Here is a 27,327-nt window from a genome sequence, read left to right on the forward strand (position 1 = left end):
TTTTGCTGGGATAGCAATCCGACAGAATGCAATGTAACAGCCTAGTAATGGCACACGTTTATCACTGTATGTGTATCACTACCGTGTATATACATTGGAGGGAGGAAGTTTATTGTGTTTAAAAGGTGAGACTGAAAAGATTGGTGATGTCAAATTATAAAGGCAAAATATCTTTTAACAGCTTGAACCCCAAATAGTTTTCCAATATGGTTGCATATGATATCACTTAGAGAATTTAAAAAAAAATACCAATCCCAGGGTTCTTCAGGTGGGGACAGGAACATCCATTAGTTTTGGCCCACTCAATGTTCCTAGTGCGGTTCCCTGGTATCTCAGTTGCTAAAGAATTTGCCTGCAATGCAGGAGATCCAGGTTCAATGGGATGTTTAAAGCAACCTCTTCAGAGTTTACTTCCCAGACCACACTTTCTGAAGTTGTCGGCCAGTTACTTGATGACTCCTTAGGTATTTTTTTAAAAGGGATATTGTAGCATTTTAGCCTATTGTTCAAGTATTTGTTTACTGTCTAGTCCCATTCCCACTCCATTCACATATACATACTCAAATGATAGCTGAAAGAGAGAAAACATGACTAGTAGTTTTAGGGCTTATTTGCTTACCTCTTAGAATGCTGTGTGTCATAGGAGTACGTTCTCAACAAATTGTTGTTAAGGTTTAAGCAAAAGATTATTTACTCTTTATATAAACCAAATCTAGAAGTGAAGTTCTGCATCTTATTCTGGGGCAACATCATTGAAGTTGATGGCTAAGGAAATAATTCCTTTGTGAAGATGGCTAGAATAGACTATATGCATACTCTGTAGCCCTGGTTACCTGTTCATGAATAGAAGGATAAATATCAGCACAAATACTGGGTCAGTTTTTAATCATTTCACATTTTCAGTCATTCAACATTTTTTCCTCCAAAAAAAAAAGACCTACGATCTAACTTCAAATGCCTTGAAATTAATCTTTGGGAGGGCAGATGCTAATTATGAGCTTGATACCATTTATAAGCACTGTTATAAATCAAGGAAGTTCAGAACATTAAGGTGAGGTTGAGATTTTCTGTTCAATCTATTTATTTTACAACTGTGAAACTTGGGACTAGAAACAAAAAATGATTTAAAAAAAAAGAAGCTGTTAATTAATAGTAGTTAAATTTTGCTTATCAAGAACTAATTAATTTTAAATTGAAACAATATCAACTCAATATATTTTGAAATTAAATAAACTAACTATAGACTAAAATCATAGTTATTTTAGCATATAAAATATAGTTTCAGCTTGATTCCATTCACTAGATCTATATGCATCTATATACATTTTATCCTCAAATTAAATTGTAAATTATGTAATGAGAAACATCAGATGAAGTTACTTCAGATTACAACCATCACTGTACTACTTATTTCCATAATAAATAAAGGTTTACTAATTTATTTGCAAATTAAAGGAAAATTAACATTATCTATAAAAAGAATTTATTTCTGTATACTTCTCTGGGGTCTCAGATGGTAAAGAATCTGCCTGGCATGCAGAAGACCTGGGTTTGATCTCGGGTTCAGGAAGATTCCTTGGAGAAGTAAGTGACAACTCATTCCAGTATTCTTGCCTGGAGAATCCCATGGACAGAGGAGCCTGGAGGGCCACAGTCCATGGTGGTACAAAGGGTCGGACATGACTAAGTAACTCACACTTTCAATAAATAACTGTATTTTAAACCTCCATGTCTGTAAAAATAAGAGTAAGATTCCTAAATTATTTTTATTATGGTCAATAGATAATGTGATACATAAGTCAGTTCAGTTCAGTTCAGTCACTCAGTTGTGTCCGATTCTTTGCGACCCCATGAATCGCAGCATGCCAGGCCTCCCTGTCCATCACCAACTCCTGGAGTTCACCCAGACTCACATCCAACGAGTCAGTGATGCCATCCAGCCATCTCATCCTCTGTCGTCCCCTTCTCCTCCTGACCCCAATCCCTCCCAGCATCAGAGTCTTTTCCAATGAGTCAGCTCTTTGCATGAGGTGGCCAAAGTACTGGAGTTTCAGCTTTAGCATCATTCCTTCCAAAGAATACTCAGAATGGACTGGTTGGATCTCCTTGCAGTCCAAGGGGCTCTCAAGAGTCTTCTCCAACACCACAGTTTAAAAGCATAAATTCTTCGGTGTTCAGCCTTCTTCACAGTCCAACTCTCATATCCTTACATGACCACTGGAAAAAACATAGCCTTGACTAGACGGACCTTTGTTGGCAAAGTAATGTCTCTGCTTTTCAATATGCTATCTAGGTTGGTCATAACTTTTTCTTCCAAGGAGTAAGCATCTTTTAATTTCATGGCTGTAGTCACCATCTGCACTGATTTTGGAGCTCAAAAAGATAAAGTCTGACACTGTTTCCACTGTTTCCCCATCTATTTCCCATGAAGTGATGGGACCAGATGCCACAATCTTCGTTTTCTGAATGTTGAGCTTTAAGCCAACTTCTTCACTCTCCACATTCACATTCATCAAGAGGCTTTTTAGTCCTCTTCACTTTCTGCCATAAGGGTGGTGTCATCTGCATATTTGAGGTTATCGATAATTCTCCCAGCAATCTTGATTCCAGCTTGTGCTTCATCCAGCCCAGCGTTTCTCATGATGTACTCTGCATGTAAGTTAAATAAGCAGGGTAACAATATACAGCCTTGACACACTCCTTTTCCTATTTGGAACCAGTCTGTTTTTCCATGTCCAGTTCTAACTGTTGCTTCCTGAACTGCATATACGTTTCTCAAGAGACAGGTCAGGTGGTCTGATATTCCCATCTCTTTCAGAATTTTCCACAGTTTATTGTGATCCACACAGTCAAAGGCTTTGGCATAGTCAATAAAGCAGAAATAGATGTGCTTCTGGAACTCTCTTGCTTTTTCCATGATCCAGCGGATGTTGGCAATTTGATCTCTGGTTCTTCTGCCTTTTCTAAAACCAGCTTGAACATAAGGAAGTTCACGGTTCACGTATGACTGAAGCCTGCCTTGGAGAATTTTGAGCATTACTTTACTAGCATGTGAGATGAGCGCAATTGTGTGGTAGTTTGAGCATTGTTTGGCATTGCCTTTCTTTGGCATTGGAATGAAAACTGACGTTTTCGAGTCCTGTGGCCACTGCTGAGTTTTCCAAACTTGCTGGCATATTGAGTGCAGCACTTTCACAGCATCATCTTTCAGGATTTGAAATAGCTCAACTGGAATTCCACCACCTCCACTAGCTTAGTTCGTAGTTATGCTTTTAAGGCCCACTTGACTTCACATTTCAGGATGTCTGGCTCTTGATGAGTGAACACACCATCATGATTATCTTGGTCGTGAAGATCTTTTTTGTACAGTTCTGTGTATTCTTGCCACCTCTTCTTAATATCTTCTGCTTCTGTTAGGTCCATACCATTTCTGTCCTTTATTGAGCTCATCTTTGCATGAAATGTTCCCTTGGTATCTCTAATTTTCTTGAAGAGATCTCTAGCCTTTCCCATTCTGTTGTTTTCCTCTATTTCTTTGCCTTGATCACTGAGGAAGGCCTTCTTATCTCTTCTTGCTATTCTTTGGAACTCTGCATTCAGATGCTTGTATCTTTCCTTTTCTCCTTTGCTTTTCACTTCTCTTCTTTTCACAGCTATTTGTAAGGCCTCCTCAGACAGCCATTTTGCTTTTTTGCATTTCTTTTCCATGGGTATGGTCTCGATCCCTGTCTCCTGTACAATGTCATGAACCTCCGTCCATAGTTCATCAGGCATTCTACCTATAGTATTTTGAAAACATATCCAGCAAGCAAAACACAATGCATGAGGCACACTAGTTAAGAGAAAATGTGCATATAACCTATTAAATCCTAATAAAATGGTTTCCCTGGTTGGCTCAGACAGTAAAGAATCCACCTGCAACATGAGAAACTTGGTCTCAATCCCTGGATTGGGAAGATCCCCTGGAGGAGCGGGGCATGGCAACCCACTCCAGTATTCTTACCTGGAGAATCCCGTGGACAGAGGAGCATGGTGGAGCACAGTCCATGGGGTGGCAAAGAGTCAGACATGACTGAGCAACTAATCACAAGCCCTAATAAAAATAATCTTAATTAAACCAGTTAAAGTTGTATTCCGTCCTGCTAGAAGAGTAGTCCTCATCTATTATTCAATCAGCCAACCAGGAAGGGAGTGGGGTAAAACTATATAAAGAAGGGGTCTAGTCTGAGCGATGTTATCAGACATGTTATTGCCACAGTACCTAAACACTCCCTAAATATTGTCATGTCTCTAAAGTTCCCTTGGCCTTCCCTGGCGACTCAGTAATAAAGCATACACCTGCCCATGTGGGAGACACATATTGATCCCTGATCTGGAAGATCCCACATTCCCTGGAATAACCAAGCCAAGAGCCACATCAATTCAGCTGGGGCTCTAGAGCCCCAGAGCCACAACTACTGAATCCACGTTCTGCAACTACTCAAGCCCGCATGATCCACAGCTGGTGCTCTGGAACAAGAGAATACACTGCAATGAGAAGCCTGTGCACCACACCTTAAAAGGCCTATGCAGCGATGCACATCCAGAGCAGCCAAAAGTTAATTAATTAATTACAGTTTCCTTAGGTTGAAACTGTTTGTTGTTCTTAAATAACAATAGCACTTTCCCTCTCTTTATAAGTGAGACAAAAAAAAAGAGAGAGATACAAGATTGAGAAAAATGGTGGCTATGATCACAAACCCTATGAAAATGTGTATAGCTCTATTTAGCAACTACAAATTATAGTTCAGAGTAAACATCTGAAAGTCTCCTTTATTATTTTGTATAAGATTCTATTTATCTTCACTAAACCATAAATTCAAAAATAAAAATAATCTCATTGAGGAAAAGAATAGATGATCACAAGAGAAAAGTAGATCATTTGTTATTCTTGAGTAAAAATATAAACAAATGAGAAAGTCTATGTCAGAATCATGTAAATGGTCCATTTTCAGAACATGTACTCTCCCAATATTCCTCTTTAAAGAATATTTCCAAATCTTAAATCTTACTAGTATGAAACAGAATACTCTTTGGAGAAAGAATGGCAGAGCAGTGTTAGTCCAACTCGGTCTCATACTGGAAACAGAATGCAAAACAACTGACTCAGATTTTCTTCCTAAAGCAAGGTTAGCAGAGGCAAAGCCATTCTTTGAGAATTCCTTGAAGAAAAGAAGGAAGTTGGACCAAAAACAATTGAACAGATTATGTTGACTATCCAAAGTAATCCATTTCCTTCAATATCTTATCATTTCTCTACACAGCACGAGGCATAGAACAGCAGCAATAACTTGAAGAATGAAGTTTGGAAACCTACTGGGGAGGGGACCTGAAACGTACTAAAAATATTTGTGGCAGAATTAATTCCAACAGCCAGGAGGAAGCTGCTATTGCGTTAGAGTGAGCTGTCAAGGGAAACAGGGAATTTTCCCCATGCATTTTCTAATGAGTTTTAATACACCCCCAGTATTTATTTTAAGACATTCTGCTTGTCAAGGTAGAACTTCTGTTCTCATTTTCAGATAATTGACTAGTTTAAAAAAATCTTTATTCCATTTCAAAATATTAATAAAATAGTCCACTTCAAATATAATTCCCTTTGTCTCAAAGGCACTGGATTATTTTTAAAGCCAAACAAAATAAGAGAGCCCACTGAAAGTCTGTATGATTATTATGTCTTTTTTCTTTCATTCTAACTTATGACTCAGATTTCATAATTTTATCTAGTTCTATGATCCAAATACTTGGATGTTAAAAAATATCTAAGGTTGATAGTCAGGAAGATTTATGTCATCTCATATGTGGCTTTGATTATGACATTTAGTACATGGCATTAGCTCTGTATTTCTAAAATCTGCTGTTTTGTTTGCCGGTTATGACACTAAAATCTTTTCTTTCATTTTTTTTTCTTTGGATCATCAGAGATTAAGTTCAGAAAACATATATGCCCAGTTGAGTGAATTTCATTTAAATCAAGACATTTAGAAAATCATTTAAATTATTAGTCAAGAAGATCAAATTTACATTGAAAGCTTATTGTAACTTGATAGAAATATTTTTCTATGACTCAGGTAAGTTAGCTTCAACTTTAGAAAGTATGTAAGAAATACTATCAAAGTTTTTATTTTGATTAATATCAAAGTGATATTAGAAAACAACATTATTATTTGTATGATATTAAAGTTAATTGCAGTTTATGTTTGTAAATATATTTGTAGTTTAAAAATCAGATTACCATGAGATTCCTGAATATTATGTTATTCAAATTCCTCTTATTTATTCACTTATTCCAAGTGAAGCTTCAATTAAATCCATAAAGTCCATAGTAACCAATAGTAGAATAGTAAACTCATTTAGAATAAAAAATGAATATATACTTAAATAAAATCTATTTCTGATATTATTTGTAGGTTGAGATTTAATTTTAAAATGATTCCATAATGAATATAAGTATCATTGTCACTGGGGATTTAGAATTTTCTGAATTTTTATGTTATAGAAGTGTGATATTTAACTAAAGTTCTGAGCACAGTATTCAATAACTGAAAGAAAAATAAGATAATATCTTATTTATGCATTTTCAAAACTTCAAATATTAAATTACTGTATTTTACTCTATATAATAATTCATAATTTGTTATCCAATTAATCACTTTTCATGAGCTTTTAAATAATTAAAGCTTTTAAATGAAAATAAGTAAGCATTATTTAAAAGCTAAATGATAATTTCAACTTATTTGATTTTTTTTTGACTCTGTCCTGTATTTTCCCTTTATTTTAAATGCAATATTTTCAGTTGATTTAAAGTCATTTAGAATAAGAATATATACAGAAATGATTTAAAAAAGACATATGTTTAATTGCTGTGTATTAAATAATGATAAGAAAGAAAATTATGGGAACTTTTTGTTAACCTGTTTTTCATTTATTTATTTATTTTTTTCATTTGCTTAGGTCTGTCTGCAAGTTTTTGAGCATTTTCACACTTAAATATTAAAGATAAAATATTAAAGCATAGTGTTGATCAAATAATATTTTATTTTATAGTACTTTGAAAAAGTTAGGATTTAGTTAATATAGCAGCAGACTATAAGTTTGGAAACAAGTTGTGTGTTGGGAGTAGGGATCAGGATCTGCCTTCATGTATGTGTGAGTGAGTTTAAGCTCTTAGTAATGAACTGGAATTTTCTACTCCTCCTCAAAAGTTTCCTTTTTTTTTTTCCCTTATAATGTGTTCTTGTATGTGCATGCTCAGTCACTCAATCCTGTTCAACTGTTTGTGACTCCATGTACTGTAGCCTGCCAGGCTCCTCTCTCCATGGGATGTTCCAGGCAATAATAATGGAGTGAGTTGCCATTCCTATCTTCCTGACCCAGGATTCAAACCCAGGTTTCCTGCAATGAATGTGTATTCTTTACTGTCTGAGCCACCAGGGAAGCCCATAGTGTGTTCTTAGGGGGGAAAAAAATCTATTGCTCTCACTTGTACTGTTTGCTTCTGAAGTGAAGGAAATATGTAGCTAAGCAAATCAACAAACAAGCAAGCAAAAATAAAACAAGATATTCCTATTTCATTGGAATACCAAATACAAATAAATGGTATTGTATCCTGTATATATTTTTATTATTATTATTATTTTTTTTACTTTACAATATAGTATTGGTTTTGCCACACATCAGCATGAATCCACCACAGGTGTACACGTGTTCCCAATCCCAAACCTCCCTCCCACCTTCCCCCCAACACTATCCCTCCGGGTCATCCCAGTGCACCAGCCCCAAGCATCCTGCACCCTGCATCGAACCTAGACTGGCAATTCATTTCTTATATGATATTATACATGTTTCAGTGCCATTCTCCCAAATCATGCCACCCTCTCCGTCTCCCACAGAGTTCAGAAGTCCGTTCTATACATCTGTGTCTCTTTTGCTGTCATGCATACAGGGTTATTGTTACCATCTTTCCAAATTCCATATATATGCATTAGGATACTGTATTGGTGTTTTTCTTTCTGGCTTAGTTCACTCTGTATAATCGGCTCCTCATCCACCTCATTAGAACTGATTCAAATGTATTCTTTTTAGTGGCTGAGTAATACTCCATTGTGTATATGTACCACAGCTTTCTAATCCATTCATCTGCTGATGGATATCTAGGTTGCTTCCATGTCCTGGCTATTATAAACAGTGCTGCGATGAATATTGGCGTACAAGTGTATCCTGTATTTTATTTGTTCTTTATCTATATTTTTCACATATTCATCGATGTGCCTGAGGTGTAGGAGGTACTACTTGCATTTGGCCTGAAAGAATAAAGCAGAAATGAAGCACTCCGTAGAAACAATAATTAAAATCTGCTTTCCTGTTTAGTTAGATTGTCCATGACCATCAATTGTGACTTATTCACAAACTGTAAGCTTCTGCTGCCCAGATATATCTTTGAATAGACTTAAAGGAAATAGACCAGGTAGGGTCATCTAAACTTGGTGAGATATCTTTAATGACAAACTAATCATTTAAGCTGGAGAAGGAAATGGCAACCTGCTCCAGTATTCTTGCCTAGAGAATCCTGTGGACAGAGGAGCCTGGTGGGCTGCTGTCCATAGGGTTGCATGGAGTCAGACACGACTGAAGCAACTAAGCATGCATGCATGCATTGGAGAAGGAAACGGCAACCCACCTAAGTATTCTTGCCTGGAGAATTCCAGAGGAGCCTGATGGGCTGCCATCTATGGGGTCCCACAGAGCTGGACACAACTGAAGCGACTTAGCATCAGCAGCAGCAATCATTTAAGCAATGTATAAACTAATTCTCATCTTAATTTAAGAAATCAGATATTGACATACTATTGCCAGTAGTATCATTACTATAAGGTTCTGGTAATAATATATATTATTTGAGGTATATGCAGGCCATTCATATGCATCTCTGATATGGATTGTAATGCTGAAAGTAACTCCTTGTAACATGGTCTCCCTTGCAAGGTCCATGACTAGAAATGAGCATTTTAAGCTGTTATGAGTAGTCTTCTTTCTTTTTTTCCATTAAAAGAGGCATTTAAAATACTATGCTAAAGGGACATAGTTTCTGGCAGAAATTACAGATAACCCTTGGCAACTCACAGATTGGGGGAACCGTCTACAGAGTCTGAAATGCTCCTGTAATTTATAGTCAGCCCTCCATGTGGGTGATTCCTCCTTATCTGAGTGGCATCTGTGGATTCAAACATTCCTGGAATGGGATCATGCAGAACTGTGTCAATTACTATCGAAAAAAATAAATTGGACCAGCTCAGTTCAAACCCTGTTGTTTAAGGGTTGAAAATACTCAATATATAAAAGCCAGTTATAAAAGCCAGTGGGGAAGAATAAGTTAATTTAGAAATATTATTTTTAAAGCAACATTTTGGGAATAAGAATCTATCATTTTTGATAGTGTTTCTTTGTTATCATTGTTATAGACGAATAGTCCTTAAGTAACTGTTCTCAGTTCAGTAACATTTTTTTGTGCATTTATTGCTAGAAGTGTTCTCATACAATGGTATTTTGGATGGGACTATTCATCATCTAGTCGAGGCTATGGTTTTCCAGTAGTCATGTATGGATGTGAGAGTTGGACTATAAAGAGAGCTGAGTGCCGAAGAATTGATGCTTTTGAACTGTGGTGTTGGAGAAGACTCTTGGGAGTCCCTTGGACTGCAAGGAGATGCAATCAGTCCATCCTAAAGGAGATCAGTCCTGGGTGTTCATTGGAAGGACTGATGTTGAAGCTGAAACTCCAATATTTTGGCCACCTGATGTGAAGAGCTGACTCATTTGAAAAGACCCTGATGTTGAGGAAGACTAAAGGCAGGAGGAGAAGGGGATGACAGAGGATGAGATGGTTAGATGGCATCACCGACTCAATGGACATGAGTTTGCATAAACTCCGGGTGTTGGTGATGGACAGGGAGGCCTGGTGTGCTGCGGTTCATGGGGTCACAAAGAGTCGGACACAACTTAGCAACTGGACTGAACTGAACTGATTTTCCTACTATGTTTTAACTGATTTTTGTTGATACAAAGTAACAGTATTGATTTGAGGATGTTGATCTTATATCTGTCTACCCTGATAGATTCTCTTATTAGTTCTAATAGTTTGTTCATAAACTCACTTGGAATTTTGAGGCTATATCACCTGCAAATAATGAACACTTTCTCTTCTTTTTAATTGTTAAAATTTTTATATATTTTATTGCATTCATTTATTAGCTAGAGTCTCAAGAAAACATTGAATAATAGCAACAATAGCACCCTTACATTCTTCAGGATATAGTGGTATTTCCATTGTATTACATGTATAATTTTATGTTTTCTTGCACTCTCAAGAATATTATTTATCATGATAAAATTATTTTTGCTAAGAGGTATTTTAATAGATATTTATCAAACATATAATAAAATAATCCTTGTTTAAACTACAATTTTAGAATTACTTTTCTTAAAAATATTCTTACACTATAAAGAGATTCCAGTATTAAATAAACATAAACATTGTTGGCTATCACATAAAGACTTGGATTTGTATCTCTGGTTTAAAATTTCAGTAAAAGAAGAATTATGAAAATGATGGATACTTTTGATTAATGATTGGCTGAAAACATATAAGGTTTTAAATATATATATTTTTAAAATATACTTTCATTACCATAAAATAACTCCAAAGTAAATTTATTCTTAATTTTTATGATTAGGACATATTTCAGGATGTTTTAAGCAGAAATAAAACCAATATTTATTTTTGGCACCAACAAAAGCCTGAGGAGTACAAAAATGTATCATGCATATTGAATCTGGATCTCTGGTAGTGTGACACAGAAATCAGAAAGACTGAAATAGAGAGTCACTGAAATTAAAGCATCATAGTGAGATATGAAGGCAAAGAACTGACTTTTAAACCTGGCTCTCCTTTTAAGTATATAATTTGGGTTCACTATTTATTTTCTGTAGATGATGATCAGTCTATCCATAAAACAAAAACTGAAACACATGATTCTATTTATCATCAAATAGAGCTTTTGTGTGATTTATTTATCCACTCCCTGATATCTGTTATCATACTTTATCAATAAATTATAGTATTTAAAGAAAAAAGGACAAAAAATAAATTGTTCTCTATATCCTAAACACATTTATATTCATTTCTTTTGTGAAGGTTAACCCATAAATATTTATAAAAATGCAGTTTTAAAAAATTGTTTCTCATATCTTTAAATATTAATTATATAAAAATACAAGTTAATAAAATTCAAACTAGAATGGAATTAAATTCTATCAAACTATACATATAAGATGGAAGCACTAATATTAATTCTAAAACAATTTTAACAACAACAAAAACCTTCATCAATATGACACATCAAAAGGACCTCAAACTTGAGTGAGAATAAAGTCATGAATGGATTCATATATATCTGTGTATGCATACATCCACCTATATCCATACTTTCCTACAGTCACATGCACATATATATATTAATGCCTCCCCTTTTCCTTTCTTCACATCGGTCTAGAAATCTTATCTTTTTATGCAACTTTTTTAATTTTTTTCTTCTGCTAAATCTATAATAAATTTATAGTTTGATTACCTGAATAAACCAATTTTGTACTTCATAAATTTTACAACCAAATAATTACTCTTTAACAAGTTTACACACGTGGATTGCACACACACACATAGGATAGACAGACAGAAAGATACACAAAAATAGAATGATAATTACATGCAAAGAGTCTATGAGAATTCTTTGTTGCACTAATTTAAGATGAGTCTATCTAAATCTTGAGTCAGAGGCCTTTGAAAAATGTCTAATCCCTACTTTGGAAGAAAAACCCTCCAGTAAAAGTGTTATCAACAAAAATATAAAGCTTCTGGAAAAATTTCAAGTGTACTGGAAAAAAAAAAATTTCTGCAATAAAAAAATCCACATTCATGGAGAAGGCAATGGCAAGCCACTCCAGTATTCTTGCCTGGAGAATCCCATGGACAGAGGAGCCTGGCGGGCCCCATGGGGTCGTGAAGAGTCAGACACAACTTAGCAACAAGCATGCACACACATCCTTTAGACCCAACGTGTGCAGTTTGGCTCATCTCATTAAAGATGCTTGATGTCAAAAAAAAAAAAAAAAAAAATCCACATTCAAGGCACCTACTAATTATGAATCTTGTAGAAACAAGATGGGGATTATATAGAAAAGGAGCTGATTTTATTCTTTGGTATTAGAAGGCCCTAGTGGCCACAATATACAATATTAAAGCTGCTTTATTTTAGTTTTTCATTTGCTCAAACTATGAAACATTTTCTGTCTTGCTTATTTGTAAATAAGCAACTATATCCTGCTCAATTTGAATACTTAAGTATGAGAAGTTATAACTATTGTAAGATGTGCCAACAATGAAGGAAAAATATTCAAATCACAAATATGATTCTATATTTAAATGCTAACTAAATCAAATATTTGCATTATTAGAATATCCTAATATACTCATTTAATTAATAATTTTATGACTGTCATGATGCATATCCTAAATTTGTATAAGATTGAAAATGACATATTTTTTAAAATGAAGAACTATAATAACACATGAACTGACAGGAAGATTCTATAACAACAAATCAATTCAGAAAGCGGTGAGTTTCTGATTAATGATTATCCTTAAATGACTTTTGCTGCTGTTGTTTAGAAACCTTTTTTCCACTGAAAATATGTTATTTGGATTTCACTGAGTATTGCCTTAAATTTGATGGGTGAGCACGTTTGTGCATAATAAGTGTACTCACATATAATAAGTGTACTCACATACAAGTTGTTGACAGGGCTTGAATTTCATCTGTTAAAGAAATCTGTCAATATATTCTGTTCATTTAGAGCATTTGCCAACAATGAATTCAAGAGCTTATCTGCAACAGAGAGTTTCAACTGTAATTGCACATTAGAATTACATAAAAGCTTTTAAAAATCTGATGCCTGAAGATTACTTCAGACCAATTTATTCTGAAACTCTGTGGACATGGGTATTTTTACAGCCTTCAAAGGTGATTATTCTGAGCAAGCATTATCTATAACCACAGATCCATACATTTTACTTGTGTCTTTCCATCAGCATCCATGAGAAATCAGCTGATAATATAAAATACTTAGAACAATAAACAGCTATTCTAGGATCAAGAATATTGCCAGATGAATACATTCAGTTTAAAAAGTCTTGTAATTAGAGGCATATTTAATTATCTGTTAGATAATCCTCAAGAATGTGAAAGCATTTTAAAATTAGTAACCCTTTATATAACCAATGTTATGTTATTATAGATACCAGTGTTATGAAGAATTGTAGGCCTTCATTATCTAAATGTAATATCCTTCTAAACATTATCAATAAATACACCTTGTGCTATTTTACTATTTTAGTTAGAGAAGATAAAACTAATTAAAAGAGCCAATTACTAATGACTTTCATGTATAAGTGGAAAAGGAAATGGGAACCCACTCCAGTATTCTTGCCTGGAGAATCCCATGGACCAAGGAGCCTGGCAGGCTACAGTCCACAGGGTCACAAAGAGTCAGACACAACTGAGTGACTAACACTTCATGTCTAAGGCATTATATACAGGATACAGTAAATATATTCTCTAATTCTCACAACAGTGCCATAGAGATACTAAGTACAAACAATAAATTGCTTAGAGCCAAACAACTTCTGTAAATGGCAAGCATGTCTGAATTCAAAATTCATCTTTTTAACCTTAACTCCCTTGTCTATTTATATCCATGAAACCCTGGTAATATCAAGACTTCAGTGTGTTTATAATGACAAATGAATAAAAACTCTTACTATGAATATTATTCCTAAAATTTTATTATTGAAAACATTATATACAATCTAGTTCACATTTACCTCCTCATTTAAGTAAGAGGAACTGAGACTCTGAAGTGTTTAATTTGCCTCACAGAATGTCACTAACACAAAACAGAGTTAGATTATAAACCATTTCCTCTCACCTTCCATCTTTCTGCTGCCTGACACTCTTCACCCTCATTTGTGATGAATGAGTACTGCCTTTCTTTAACAGATGACATCATTTTAAAAATTGCCTTACAAAGGTGAAAGCACCAGTGGATACTAGGAGCTGCTGCTGCTACTAAGTCTCTTCAGTCGTGTCTAACTCTTAGCAACCCCATGGACTGCAGCCTACCAGGCTCCTCCGTCCATGGGATTTTCCAGGCAAGAGTACTGGAGTGGGGTGCCATTGCCTTCCCCAGATACTAGGAGAGAAAGTACTAAATGTATACTCAGGAACTGTCACTTAAGGAATAACTAATTTGTACCATAACTTTCACCTGAGTGGTTCAGCAATCATGAACAAAAGCATAATATTGACCATATTTGTACGGTTATATTTTATATTCAAAGAGAAGTGAAGCACACTCAACTTTCTCTTGTTATAAAACTTGACTATAATAATTTGATTCCAAACCAGTTTACAATGCAAACTAAATATAGAAGTGTTTCTCAAAGCTTACAGGGCATATGAATCAAATGAGAATCTCATTACCCTGCAGCTTCAGAGTGAGTAGTTCTGGACTAGGGCCTACTGCTACTGCTAAGTCACTTCAGTCGTGTCTGATTCTGTGAGACCCCATAGACGGCAGCCCACCAGGCTCCCCCGTCCCTGGGATTCTCCAAGCAAGAACACTGGAATGGGCTGCCATTTCCTTCTCCAATGTATGAAAGTGAAAAGTGAAAGTGAAGTCACTCAGTTGTGTCCGACTTAAGTCACTCAGTTGTGTCCGACTTAAGTCACTCAGTTGTGTCCGACTCTTGGCGACCCCATGGACTGCAGCCTACCAGGCTCCTCCATCCATGAGATTTTCTAGGCAAGAGTACTGGAGTGGGGTGCCATTGCCTTCTCCAGACTAGAGCCTAAGGTTCTACATATTAACAAGTTTTCAGGTGATGCCAATGCTACTCAAAATGTGGTCCATGCATCTCATGTGGTCAAGCAAGTTAACAGAAACCTATCACATCATCCTATAGAATCATTAACTGTGATACTTATTAAAAATATTTTTTACATTAAAAAAAAAGAAAGCCAGTAGAAGACAAGCAGATCTGCAATGGAAGAAGTTCAGCTAGTCTGCTACAATGGACACCCAATTATAAGGAGCAAATAATTCAGGAATTACAACGGACTCTAAAAACTGTCATAAAAGTTCAAGAATAGACATACTGCCAAAATATGCATGCAAAATTTGTAAGCAAATCCTCACTTGAATTTAAAATGAAAGCTCTTAGTACATGGATGCTTTTAATAAATCCTACTTGATGATGACACTCACTTTCTAATAATGTGGATGATGATGGGAGTAAAGGAAGGCATGCATGTAATTTCATTTTATTAACTTGATATGTCTGAAAACAGATTTTTCATGACTTGCAAAAGAAAGTTTCTAAGGACTGCTTTAGAATAACAAGCATGCTACATGAATAGTTTCGTGACCTTGATCCATATGCCATGATTAAACCCTAAAACATGTTGTCATACTGGTTTTTAAACAGTTCTAGGAACAGTCAATTGAACTCTCAGCCTTAAGACTACGTAGTCCTTTCTTATTTATCCTAACCTTGTATGACTCCACTTGCCTTTTAGTTCATTATTATAAGTACGAATACACTGAAAGAAATGAACAGAATGATGGTCCGGTGGGGTCATGGCAAGAGTAGAGTGACAGGGCCCATCAAATGCTGTAGTTTAAAATACTTTCAATACATTAGGGACAAATGAAAACCCTTTCAGCACTTGATATTAAGTACATTAAATATTCTGTTTATAAGCCCTCATCCACTGTGTGCTGTGGTAGTCATAATCATTTTTCACACCAGTGAAGGCTCTCAAATATTTAATAAATATTTCTTCCTCAAGATCCATATAGACTTGAGGCTGTTTACTCAAGTATATCAAGCATCACAAAGAGAAGCAATTGTTTTTGTTTTAAGTAGTGTTTCCAAGCAAGTGTCGTTTATCATCAAGAATACTTGGACATGCTTCAATAGATAAAGTCTGTATCTGTACACCTGGTGGCCAAAATGATTATCAGATCTCTTCTGGAAGCATCTTTTCAAAGCAATGACCTTCCAGAGTTTCCAAATATGACTTAAGAACAAAGAACACATTTCACTTTTCCAACCACCACCACCATTTCAAAATTATTAAGACAATTTTATAACCTCAAAACTGGTGATTCTGAAGCCAGACTTTCCCCCTTTTTAATCCATGTCACATAATTCATAAAATCAATTTTTTCTAATCCTATTGCTCACCTACTCATAGTTCTTAATCATTCCTTGTTGCCTACAGAATTAAGTACAAAAGTGTCTAAGCCTTAACAAAGCTATACCTGAGATACCCTAATCATATCTCCAGAGTTGTTCCTCAGCTTACTGAGGTCATGACTTACTGTAAGTTTTATGTGTTTCCTCATTTCCATTTCTGCCAGCTGCTTCCTTTATTTGAATTATTTTCTCTGTCTCTGCCAAGTCAAATAATTTCCATCTCCCTTATTTTAAATATCATCTCCCTTGTCATTCCCTCATGAAGCTTTTCCTCATTTTCTAATGAAATAAACTTTTATTCTTTTCTTTCATTTCTTTTTCTTTACTTTTTCCTCCCTTCCTGTAGGCTTCCCTGGTGGCTCAGGGGAAAAGAATCCGCCTGCCAATGCAGGAGACAAGGGTTCAGTCCCTGGGTCAGGAAGATCCCCTAAAGAAGGAAATGGCAACCTACTTCAGTATTCTTGCCTGGGAAATTCTGGACAGAGGAGCCTTTCAGGTTACAGTCCATGAGGTTGCAAAGAGTCAGACACAACTTAGTGACTAAAAGTAACAAATACTGATGACAACACATTAAACTATATACTTCTTACAGTAGATGATTAGTGTGATAATTAAATAAGCATTTTAAAATTACTTAGTTCTTTTAACAGAAGAAATATCACAGAAGGTTTATTGCAATCATGAGGACTACAGGAATCTGTTCTGTTAAAATAAGAAAGTCAATTAACTAAAAACATTTCCATCTGAAAAGAGACCTTGGAATTTGATTGGCTGTTCCAATTAAACATGAGGGTGGCAGCCATTCCAGATGGTAAAGACATATTTATAAAAAGTTTTACATAGAGAACCTCAGTGTAAGAAGGGACATTTAAGTTCATCTAATTGAAACCAATATCTGAATCATCTCTTCTACAGACAATTATCTGATCCTGAGTTCTTCTTAATCCTCTCCCCACACTGGGAATCCACTATACTTTAAATGGCCTTTTCACTTTAACAACAAATCTAATTTCTAGAATTTTCTTTATATAAAGTTGTGTTGCCTTATTTGCCCAACAACCATCTTTTGGAACAATACTCATCTGTTTTTCACAATAAAGCCCTTTAATATTTGAAAACCATGACACTGGTCACCATAAATTCTGCCTTTTCCTAATTTATTCTCAATTCTTATAATGAATTTGTCAGTTTTATTTTTTTTATTTGACTTCTTGGAAACTGCATGTATATGCTAGCATATAATTTTGTCAAGATAATTTTTATTTATTTATTTATTTATTTTTTGACATCTGTACAAAATTTATTTCATTAACCACAATGTTTTAGAGTGATGGTATACACCCTAATACAGAAGGAGTGATTCAAAATCCATCAAGAGTTAAAGGTCAGAGCCAAAGTCAGTGGCTCTGAATCCTCAGTATATGAGAGTTTCATCCACCATTTTGTTCATCTTGGATTCATAAAAGAGCTGATGTACAGAACACCCTGTTCTAAGCTCCACCATGCTTTCTGACAAACAAGGACCACCAGGAACTAGACTTCATTGCTTCATCCTTGCTCTGGCTATGCTGGTGGGTGGCAGAAGCCTTTTGTCTGCATTTGGCCTCCCATTTACTCTCAAGCATTTCTGTCTCCAGTCATAGCTCCCCACATCACATCTGAACAACAACTCCTGAAGTGCATGGCTGTAATATTGACAAACAGGGCCAATGAGAGCAATGAAATTGCCAACTGTTGAACAAGACATACCCTTTGAAAACAACAGCCACAGTCTTATTGCGTTTAGTACATAGTCACAACATTGAAAGGACATTTGAGAACCAATACAAAATATTTATTTTTTCAAACCACAGATAATTTTTAATACAATTTCCAGACTACAAGGATGGGTGAAAGAGAAGAATATTTTCACCATTTGATGACAGGGTATTATACTTGTATTCTCTCAAATTTACCATTGATATTTTGACAGTCTTGTGATACAATTAACTACTTTTGACCATATAATAACTCCAAACTTTTGATTTAGCTCTAAAAAGTATAGCTTTAATTATATAAATTAAATCATTTTTGCTAGCATGGCAAAAACATCTTATTATAAGTAATTTTGAACCATATTTGGCATCCTACTGGAAAATTCTTGATACTAGTATTTGTCTTCCAGATTCTTAAAGTCATGATTTCATTTCCTTAATACAGTACTGGTCTCTTCACATTAACTGAAGTTTTTGCATTCAGAGCCAAATGAGCTATTCTGAGTTGTGCCAAGGAAGCTTACTGTAGCTACTCATTGAAATTACAGCAAACAAGAAAATGTGTCACTGCTTATAATGCAGGACTAATTCATTTTTCATGTCTGAAAAATATAATTATATATTTTTAATATAAAAGATATTGCTGTATATATATAGCATAAACATTTTGCAAAGCTAAATTAATGGAAATACATGTTTTAAAAGTAGAGTGGGTTTTAAGTTACAAGTTACATAAATTAGAAATTCAAGAAAATTTTATTATCTAAATACTTATAGAACTCCTGTACAAAACCATTTTGTTCTATGGGACAGGGTAAAAATGTAAGTTAATGGTATATCTGATTTAAGTCAATGGTTATTGGATAGAGTTGGATACTTTCCACAGATTCATTCATCAGAGATTTTCTTAAATTTGTACATAACTTTAGCTTCAGTAGTGTATTTACCCTCACCATTATCTAGTCAGGCAAATTTGGCTCTGGGAAGTAAATGGTGTAACTAGAAGAAAAATTTCCTTCATCTGTAGTATCTTAAAGGAACATTTATTTCTAAGCTAGCCCATAGAAATAATTTACAGTCAGCCCTCTGTATCCGTGGATATGCACACTAGCCACACTATACAACAGACTTGGGCCTCTGTGAATTTTGATACTTGTGGAGGTCCTGAAACCAATTGTGTGAGGATAACAAGGGCCTTACTGTAATAGCTTTACTTCCTAGTCCTGACAACCTGTTTTCATTATTAATTTAATGATGAGTTGTAATTAAAGTAAATATTATGGGCACTCTAGAAGAGAAATAAATTGAAAAGTGATTAATATTTGCCTCAAGGACAGATTGATGTTTATGGTTATTTATGGAAATGTGCAGGGCATGTCCACCCACCTTGCTTTCATAGGAGGGTGGGTGTTATTCTTGAATATTTCCGATGCATACTGACACTTAAAAGAAAGTCGTTGGTAGAGATACCAACATTTCTTCCATCAGTATTCTTAAGATGCTGTCAAACCACCAGCAATCCAGCCTTTAAAAACATGAGATCTTGGATATTCATTTCAGTTAGCTATATTGTGGGAACAACTTTGACCTTTATTAAAAGAGATTTCTGATATACCTCATCATAACATAAACCACCAACAGTTCCCTATTCTATCTAAAGTATCTATTATATCTATCCAAAGACATGTGCATTTAATATAATTGTAAAGTATTTATGGAAAGAGGAAAAATTCTACACTGAAATAGTGAAGATCTATGGACAGGGATGAAGAGCCTTCATAACACCCCCAGCCATTATTTTGGAGGTAGTAATATGAGGCAGGACTTAATTTTTTTTCAAACTATATTTAGAGTCACTTAATGACCTTAAATTTACACCTAGAAGGACTTGTACAAAGTTTCTGAATGTCAGGGCAGCTTAAGTGACAGATGAGAAAGTCATCAAGCCATTCTGAATCCCAGAAGTCTGGCTAGTCTCCATACAATCTTTGGAAAGGCCTGGAGCTTTTTTGCTCATTCCTTTAAGAATAGCATGAAGCAGGCTGGCAGGCTTTCTGCAGCAGTTGAGTGCATTCTGACAGTCCCTGCATACTCCTTCATGCCAAGTCTAAACTGACATGAGAAAGGGGCTTATCCCTGCACCCTTTGTCATGTATGCCTGGAATATGTAACTTGAAGAATTTAAAGCTTCTTGTCATTTCTCTTTAGACAACAAGTATGCAAAACCATCCGAAGTTTTAAAATATATGAGGGAAGAGTCAGAAAGGACAATTTAACATACTTTCCACAATTTGATTACCTCATTACTAAATTTTCAAGAACATAAAGTTGTGTGCAGATATCATCATGGCATAATCTCCTATAATTAGCTTGAATAACTGGATTCTAGCAATGTGTCTGCTACCTACAGGCCTTTACACTATTTGGGCAAGTCATTTAACTTCTAGATCTCTCATATCTCCACTTCTTCAATTGTAAAATGCTTATAACACTTCCTTTACTACTTAATGGAATTTGTTTCTAGTATCTACTAATGACAAGACAAAATATGCTTTCTCCAGAACTCTCTGCAATTGATTTATTATAATAAGTCACAGGGAAATCCTCAAATTGCATTCCATTTTAGCCCATGCCAGATTTTGAAGTGTTGGTCATTTTCCAGTCCCCCCCACCCCGAACATGTATTTGTTTAAGTTTATTTCATTGTATTTCCTATTTACTGTAGGTCAGACCTGCTCAACTAAGTTCTGCACATAGGATACAGGTGTCCTTGAAGATGCTGATCCCCTGACTCATTGGTGCAAAGCAGTTTGAGCCTCCAACCTGGGCATTCAAGCTTGAACAGCCAGTTAGATTCCACGAGAGGTATCAGAGGCTAATAGTTTCCTATGAGTGAGCATAATGAGCAACATACAGTAATCCGCAGCTCTCTCTCCACACTGAAGATGTTCTATTTTCTCAACATCTGCCTCAGGAGCTCTACATGGAGTACACTGATCCCCAAGAGAACTGGTGTAGTGACTGAAGAATATCACTCTTTTAGTGATCATAAAGAGGGAGGCCAACCTAGTGTGTGGTTATTGGGGTGATGGAGAGTGCAGCTGGGGGTTCCTATTAAATGTGGCAGCTCTGAATCTTTGTCTTCATACAAAATGTTTTCCATTTACTGCTGATCTGTTGTTTTTGTGGTGTCTGGGAAAACTGCAGGGTTACAGTCCTAACCCTGAATTCCAATTCTGGAAATCAGAGATTCATCAATATTTTTAATAGCTGATACTAGATTTTCATTGCATTAGAAACGTGAAACCTGACAACAAACATTTTGTTTGAAATTTTAAACAAATTCAATATATATTATCTTCATTTATCATTTTATAAAAACTTTATCACAATATTTGACGTGAAGATGAGAAATATTCACCAATACTTGTCACCCATTTCACGTTAGTATTAACCAGTATGTTGTTGCTTGCTGCTGCTGCTGCTGCTGCTAAATCTCTTCAGTCATGTCCCACTCTTTGTGACCCCATAGATGGCAGCCCACCACACTCCCTCATCCCTGGGATTCTCCAGACAAGAACACTTGGAGTGGGTTGCCATTTCCTTTTACCATGCATGAAAGTGAAAAGTGAAAGTGAAGTCTCTCAGTCGTGTTTGACTCCAGCAACCCCATGGACTGCAGCCTACCAGGCTCCTCCATCCATGGGATTTTCCAGGCAAGAGTACTGGAGTGGGGTGCCATTGCCTTCTCCGATGTTGTTGCTTAGTCGCTAAGTAATGTCTGACTCTTTTGCGACTGTATTGACTGTAGCTTGTCAGGCTCCTCTGTCCATGGGATTTTCCCAGCAAGAATACTGGAGTAGGTTGCCATTTCCTTCTCCAGGAGATCTTCCCCACCTAGGAATCAAACCCACATCTCTTGGACTGGCAGGCAGATTCTTTACCCCTGAGCCACCTGGGAAGCAACTATTAATCAGTATTGATAAAAATTTTAAAAAATAAGTTTGTCTGTGTTTGTGAAAAATACTGGGCAGCACTGCTTTAAGGTTATCAAGGGTTTTACCATTTAAAATATTCACTAGTATAAAAATATTTTAGGGGAGTCATTTTAAAAGAAATGTTTTCTTACTAACTATGAAATGTATACTCTGCCAAGCATTGAAAATTCTAAAATTAACTCCCCTAAAGCTTTTTAAACAACATTTACTCTTAACCTAATTATTTAAAAGAAAATATTTTTGTTTTAGGAAGAAACAAATGAGCAGTTGTTTAAAATTCAGGTCCTCTGCTGGGATAGAAAATTTTGAAAGGGTGAATATTTATTTTGGAAATTGTGGAAAGCTTTTATATAAATTTTCTTATTTAATATTTACAAGTATATTTGAAATCAATTCCCCATTTTCATGCAAGGAAACTGAGATTAAGTAACCTGACAAAGATTTAGATGGTAATTCTTTGAATAATTTGGATTTAAATCCTAGAACTTGATTCTTATAGCATGTGATTTTCAACACTCTGCTATGGAAGATGGCTTATACTAGTAACATATATATGTCACAATATATGAATATATTTTATACATATTAGAAGCTTATGATATACTTCTTTCTTCACCCCAAAGAAAATGCTTTTAATTACAAGATATATAATAGTTTAAGATGGCAAAGTGGCAAAGCATGACTATATTATAGAAACTTGCTGTCTAAATGACATTTTTTAAATGCAAGAGTATTATAGGGAAAAAAGTTAACATTATATCACTGAAATTATGTTATTGAAAAAGTTGTATGAGAATTTATCTACCTAATGTTCATCTTATCATTTGTTTCAGGAACAACTGAATACCATATCATCTAAGTGTTAATATTTATCTTTTAAAAAGTCATTCCTGCAATCTAAATATGGATACTAAATGCAGAATTTTTAATAATACATTCAGATTTCAAGGAGACAGATAAAACATTAAACATGAAACCCATATAAATTAAATTATCTTTATTGCTTGTCACACTCAAGTTCTTGAAAAAGTATTATACTCATTGCCCTACTGCTTCTCTTCCAATTCATGAGGCCCAGTAAAGATAACTTCCATCAGTACTACTTTCACTGAAACTGTCCCCATTAAGGTCTTCAATGATCTAAATGCCAAAGTCAATGAACCACCTACCCATTATCTTCATCATAATGAAGCACTGTATTATTTAACACAATGAAGCACTTCCTTCTCCCTGTAATTTTCCCCATTCTTTACTTCATTCAATTTGACCATGTGATCCTCTTCCTACTATCTACTCTTTTTTTCCTAATGACTCTTAAATGTTAAATTTCTGCACACTCAATTCTTGGCCATCTTTTTCTTCCAGGTTTCCTTTGGAATACTCCTCCCTGCTGAATTTCATTATGCCTAAAACTTAACTATCATTGCAGATTCTGAATTTTCTCTTTCCAACCTGGATATGTATATGGTTATTACTCGTTAAAGTGAAGAGGAACTAAAAAGCCTCTTGATGAAAGTGAAAGTGGAGAGTCAAAAAGTTGGCTTGAAGCTCAACATTCAGAAAATGAAGATCATGGCATCTGGTCCCATCACTTCATGGGAAATAGATGGGGAAACAGTGGAAACAATGTCAGACTTTATTTTGGGGGGCTCCAAAATCACTGCAGATGGTGACTGCAGCCATGAAATTAAAAAGATGCTTACTCCTTGGAAGAAAAGTTATGACCAACCTAGATAGCATATTCAAAAGCAGAGTCATTACTTTGCCAACAAATGTCCGTCTAGTCAAGGCTATGGTTTTTCCAGTGGTTATATATGGATGTGAGAGTTGGACTGTTATTAAAGCTGAGCACCAAAGAATTGATGCTTTTGAACTGTGGTGTTGGAGAAGACTCTTGAGAGTCCCTTGGACTGCAAGGAAATCCAACTAGTCCATTCTGAAGGAGATCAGCCCTGGGATTTCTTTGGAAGGAATGATGCTAAAGCTGAAACTCCAGTACTTTGGCCACCTCATGCGAAGAGTTGACTCATTGGAAAAGACTCTGATTCTGGGAGGGATTGGGGGCAGGAGGAGAAGGGGACGACAGAGGATGAGATGGTTGGATGGCATCACTGACTTGATGGACGTGAGTCTGAGTGAACTCTGGGAGTTGGTGATGGACAAGGAGGCCTGGCGTTCTGCAATTCATGGGGTCGCAAAGAGTCAGACATGACTGAGCAACTGAACTGAACTGAACTGAATTACTAGTTATCTCCTTTCACAGTTCACAGAATCTCAAACTTGGCTACATCTGAATGGAACTCATCACCCTCTCTTATATATCTTGGGAATCTTAGGGAGTTCCATAGACAATTCTTTTTCCTCATATCATGTAACTGATCACTGCTGCTGCTGCTGCTGCTAAGTCACTTCAGTCGTCTCCGACTCTGCGACCCCATAGACAGCAGCCCACCAGGCTCCCCCGTCCCTGGGATTCTGCAGGCAAGAACACTGGAGTGGGTTGCCATTTCCTTCTCCAATGCATGAAAGTGAAAAGTGAAAGTGAAGTCGCTGAGTCGTGCCCGACTCTTAGAAACTCCATTTACTGTAGCCTATCAGGGTCCTCCATCCACTGATCACTAAGTCTTCTCAATTATACCTCCTAACTTTATCTTGAGAACTTTTGAGTCCTTCTTCATCCCTATGACAGTTGTCCCAATTCGAATTCTAAAGAACACCTTATCTTGATTATTTCAACAGTTGAGCTGCCTTGTTTTCTCAAATTTGATCCTTGCTATAGCATTTTACATCTTCTTTCTAGATAGTCCTTGTCAGTTGCCAGCATAATCATTTTGTTCCTGTGTAGTTCAAACTCCTTACCATGAACAATAACTCTGGTAAATCTTGTTTGTCCACTTTTCATACTTAAGTTTCCTATGTGCATCTACAGTTTCAGGTACTTTATGCCATCTCTTGAAACTGAATATGCTTTTTTCTATCTAGAATATCTTCCTCCATCCCCTCTGCCCACAGACTCATACTCATCTTTCAAGACAGATGTCAAAATTTATTTACTATATAAACCAAATCAAATCCCTCTCCTATTGTTTATAATATGATATCCTTCTTTACTTGTGAACAAATAATCTCTTCATGCATCCTTTTATCACTCAGAATACTGATTTTGAACTATTCCTGCAATGAGTTGAGAGGTTCTTGAAAAAATATTTTAAATTTTTATTTTTCATGTAAGTACATTTTACAGTGCTTAAGCATATCATATATGTCCAAAAAGTGTGGGAGATGTACATGAGTCAAAAGATGGTAATACACTTTGCATGGTCTCACTTTTCTCAAAGCTTACTCTGCATGTCATAGTGTTCTAGATAATTCAAAGGTGGTCATAGCTGTGTTATGTGATCAGAAGTAAACTGTTTTATAAGAATTGGACATATGAGTTCAAGTAAACCATTGAATAAAACATTTTATGATCTTTAGCTTCAATTTCTTTTGTATTGTATGTTAAAGCAAAATATTAATTTTAAAATCACTTGTGAAGATTTAATAATTTATATAAAATATTCACATTATTTCTAGCATACAGTATATATCCAATACATTTTACTTCCTTTTGTAATTTTCTTTTCCAACACAGTACCCTCATTACAAACATGCTCCTTAATTTTGTTTCAATTTTTTAAAGATAAATATATAAATTTCTGTGAGAGTTACAGAAAATAAATTGTATTGAAAATACAATTAGTAAATTGAAATAACCTTTGGGAAACTTATAACATAGTTTCCATTGTCAGAGAGACTTTATTACTTTGACTAGAGTCAGAATCCACCATAAGGATTAATATTGCAATTTCCTTTTGGAGACATATGAGAGTGTAGTAGCTTATAAAGCAAGAGTAGAAAACTGATTATATTCATATTAGAATAATGATTTGTGTGTGTGTGTGTGAGCTCTGTGTATGAAACATTGGTAGGTCACAAAGGACAATAATATGGTGAAACAGTGGCCAACAAGGACATCAGTGCTCTACAGCAGAAGCAAATGCAGTGTCTCTGGTGACAGAAATAATGAAAAAGAACTGGAGCCAAGGTATATGATGACAGAAAATTGGATAGGATTTATTGCATGAGGGGATATGATACAAAAAAAACTCTATCTTCTGGAATATGTTACTAAATCTTTTTTTGATGTTACATAACATGTAATAGTTTATTTAACATCTATTTAATTGACTCCATGTTAAAAAATAAACATGAAGGACCCCTAATTTCTTATTTTGGGGGTATATGCTAAACTATTGCTCACTATGGTAGATGATTGTTAAGATATTTTCAGGCTCATGGAAAAATTCTCCCTTAGATTTCTGATGTGCTAATCACTGAAAGAAAATATATATCCTAACTGCTAGTTAAAGTAACAATAATCTTTACATGTAATTGATAGTATTTTTAAAGCTGTATTTTCATTATTTAACTTTGTGTTAGGCAATCTTTCCAAAAACTCCAAAAGTATTATTGCAGCTAAAACGCAATTGCAAAAAATAGTTTATATTAGTTTCATAACTGTTCTAAGTTGCATTTAGTCACTTTTACAGTCACATAACATGAGGGTTTTAAGATGCTATTCTAAAATTACATTTCTTCATAAATTATTTCTTTAATTTGATTTATTCTGTTAGAGATAAGGCAAATTTGCATTTTTCTACTAATTAGTAGATGCTTACATGCTGAAAAATTTAATTATAATTGAGTATTAGCAACTGATATACTGTACTTTACACTTTAGAAGATACAATCAACAAAGAAGACCAATAACTATAATTGACCCCGTGGGTTTTTCCTGTTGGTTGTGAAAATGGTAGTTTAATTTCATGCCTCGGGTCACAATGAATTAATAGATCTATCTTTAACTCTTAAAAAAATTAAAGAAATACATGATGGATTTGGGAACATAGCAGCTGAAAGAGAAGCAAAGTTTTGGTTCACTGAATATTTGTATATATTTTAGAATAATGCAACATGGTAAGTTCCTTCGGTTATTTTAAATAAATCACCACCAGAGGCCAATCGAATGAGTATGACTTCTGACTGACCGTAAAGTTCCTTAGAAATAATTAGACCCCTCAGGAATGGGATTTGTGCACATTGTTTGCTAGTGCCAATGCAT

The sequence above is a fragment of the Oryx dammah genome, unplaced genomic scaffold, assembly GCF_014754425.2.
Source record: "Oryx dammah isolate SB20612 unplaced genomic scaffold, SCBI_Odam_1.1 HiC_scaffold_2, whole genome shotgun sequence".
NCBI classification, from domain to species: Eukaryota; Metazoa; Chordata; class Mammalia; order Artiodactyla; family Bovidae; genus Oryx; species Oryx dammah.